Here is a 2,971-nt window from a genome sequence, read left to right as displayed (position 1 = left end):
TTAATAGTTACGTTTTCAGTAAGCTCTATCATACTGCCGCTGTTTTACCAATCCCAACAGCCATTGCGAAAAAATTTTTAGCACTTGCTTGCTGGTATGTCTGGAGAGGGAACATCTTTAAAGTTTCCTTTAAAGCTACCTCGTTACTTCGTTCCCGAGGTGGCTTAGGCGTCAAAGACCTTGAATCCCAATGTGTGGCTACTTTTTTAACTCGTACTTCCCGCATACTACACAGTAACCAAAATAGCCTTACGGAACAGCTTTTCAAGACCTTACGTCCAAAGGAGTTGTCTGCGCCAACGTATGTGGGACACATTCATCCCGAGCTCAGCTATGTCTGGCGATATTATGTGGAGCTCAGCTATGTTCAGGATAACCCGCATCCGTTCCACACGGCGGAGATCTATCGTGCTCTTACTAAACGGCAGCTGAATAACCCAATTGAGAAGAAACATTTAGGCATAAACTATAGAAATATATGGAAGAACATTAGTTATCCGTTCCTTCGTTCCAGAGTTCGATCTGTTTGGTATGACGCTGTCAATAAGGTGATTCCCACTGGAGAGAAATTGCACAAAATCAAGCTGCGGCCCACCCCGTTTTGTGCCAAGTGTAACCTAGTGGAAACCCTGCCGCATCTCTTCCACTGCAGGGATCAAACACAGATATGGCAGTGGACACGAAAGAAACTCGCTGTCATTAATAGGACGTCGGATACTTCCATTCAACTTCAAGACGCGCTCCGACCGGACTGGCAGCTTTATCCTCAATCTAAGAATATAGTTATGTCTGGCTCATGGGCCAGTTCGTCTATTACATGCTCGTCCATACAACGGCAACGCTACACGATTATCAGATGTACCTCATCGAAGAGTACTATGCGATTAAGAAATTGCGACAGTATAAAGACCAGTTCCAATATTTTCTCACTATTGCTTTAAGTGATGGAAGAATTTAAGTTTCTAAATCCATTGGGCGGAGTTTTTCTTTTTTTTTTCACTACTTTGTTATTATTGTTATTGTTTCCATGGATTGGTCTGCTCCGCACCGTCAGATGTGGGTGATTTGCATCATGGATCAATAGACGGTACAGAGTACATCGTGCACTCGGCCTCGAACATTTAATTGTATTTTGGTGTTCCTTTTCGTTTTGCAATGAAAGCACTTTACTTTTGGTTCCGCAGTGCGACACCCTGAAGAGGATCCTCATTTGTTTACTTTCATTTCGCATTATCTTTCATCAAAGCTGCACAAAGATTTAGTAAGAACCAGAAGTTTTCTGCAGCTTCTATTATTCCTATCAAGAGGACTTATAATACGGGAAATGGTTGTTTGGCATGTCCCTGCTCTATGGTGCCCCCACGTTACCAGCGCGCATCTTCAAACGCATAGCATGCTCAAGGTTTTGAGAAGCAGGAATCCACAATCAACCATCTGGCAACAGAATTCACCATACCAATAAACGACATGGAAACTGTGAAAATTATTTGTACGCGAAGACCAACTTAGAGTATCTGCTGTGCTGGATTTCATAGTGTGCTGCGTAATCCTAAGACCAGACATGGATTTATTTTAACATTCTGTTTATATGTATAAAAACACTGGCGCACATGATACCACTTTAAAAATTAATACAAAAATGAATAATACACAAATAGCCATAACATAAAATCACAAAACCATGCGAATGAGTGCGAGGTATGGCAGTGACATCGTGGCCAGGCCTCAGGATGCGACGCCTGCCCGCCTTGCCGCCGACTGCCTAGCGCTGAGATGCATAAAAAAATAAACAATTAAAAAATTAAAAAAAAATTTAAAAGGCAGCCCGGCTAGCTCAGTCGCTTGAGCATGATACTCTTAATCTCAGGGTCGTGGGTTCGAGCCCCACGCTGGGCGGAACGGAATTTTGTTCCGCTGCAGATGTAAATTACCGTTTTTCTGATTAACGTTATGTAATGGAAATAGCAACTTTAAACTTTGCCTACGTCTCTGTCAGTCGCAAGGAAACTGTATTTGAAAGTGAAGGTGATTTTGTAGTCATGTGTGAAAGACATGTTCTGAAATGCAAGTGTTGTTGTTTGGAGAGCACATCGGTTACGTGTCACATGTGTAGCCAAGCAGTAATAGGTCGCCAAAGCTGCAAATATTAGTCGGTGATATGAAGTGTTGTCAGCTGAAGACTGATGATCCAGACGACCGTAAGAACGAAGTACGCAAAAGAACAGCTAGGCCGCGCCTCTTTAGCTCAGTGCCAGAGTACTGGTCTAGTAAACCAGGGGTCGTGAGTTCGATCCTCACAGGAGGCCGACGAATTTTCGAAATCAGTTGCGCGTCGTGACCGTATAGCAAACAGTATCTGGGATGACGAACAATTAGCGACAGGCGTTATATAAGAATTACTTTCAGATGTGATTAAGGGGAATAGCGCAGATAAAGCATTTGCCAAAGTGGTACAGCATAAGGTGGGACGAGGCAGTCTGAATTATATCTTATAGATGTATTTTTCACATATCTCAGAGCCTCTCGCGGCCGTCGTCGCCGCCGCTTCTGCAGAAGTAGCAAATGGCCATCGTAGCAAATGCGGCGAGAGACGCCCTGTCTTCGATTGCGAATGCACAAAGTGTGTGGTTTTGTTTCCCAGTCTATATTTGGTCGGTCTCGTAAGAGGTTGAATGTGACGAAAGGGTGGGAAACAGCAAGGGGCAGCGTCTGTGTAGAACGAAAACACAATTCCTCTGGGGTGTGAGCGTTTCGAGATGAGTCGTATATAAGTCAGTGACCGTGTGGCCTAATGGTCAGTCTGCTTTCCGCAGCGCTGCGGCGAGGACGTCTTGTTTACGTCCCGTCCGCGTGGTCGCGAGTGCTCGTAGTTGTTTACTACTGCGTTGTCGCCTGTTTGGAGTCCATCACTACCGACGCACCATGGCACATTCATACAGACAAACCACCATCAAGATCAGTTTTCAACCCG

General features: G+C 44.4%; 2 non-coding genes across 2 annotated transcripts; both read left to right on the top strand.

The window, feature by feature from the left end:
• Nucleotides 1-1,823: 1,823 nt before the first annotated feature.
• Trnak-cuu (transfer RNA lysine (anticodon CUU)) lies at nucleotides 1,824-1,896 on the top strand. Its single transcript has one exon. It is a non-coding gene; the product is annotated as a tRNA-Lys (tRNA).
• Nucleotides 1,897-2,234: 338 nt separating this feature from the next.
• On the top strand, nucleotides 2,235-2,306 carry Trnat-agu (transfer RNA threonine (anticodon AGU)). The gene has a single exon. It is a non-coding gene; the product is annotated as a tRNA-Thr (tRNA).
• The last annotated feature ends 665 nt before the right edge of the window (nucleotides 2,307-2,971 follow it).

Source organism: Schistocerca gregaria, unplaced genomic scaffold (assembly GCF_023897955.1).
Source record: "Schistocerca gregaria isolate iqSchGreg1 unplaced genomic scaffold, iqSchGreg1.2 ptg000259l, whole genome shotgun sequence".
NCBI lineage: Eukaryota > Metazoa > Arthropoda > Insecta > Orthoptera > Acrididae > Schistocerca > Schistocerca gregaria.
Note: the sequence above shows the minus strand (reverse complement) of the source record. Positions and strands in the feature narration are given on the sequence as shown.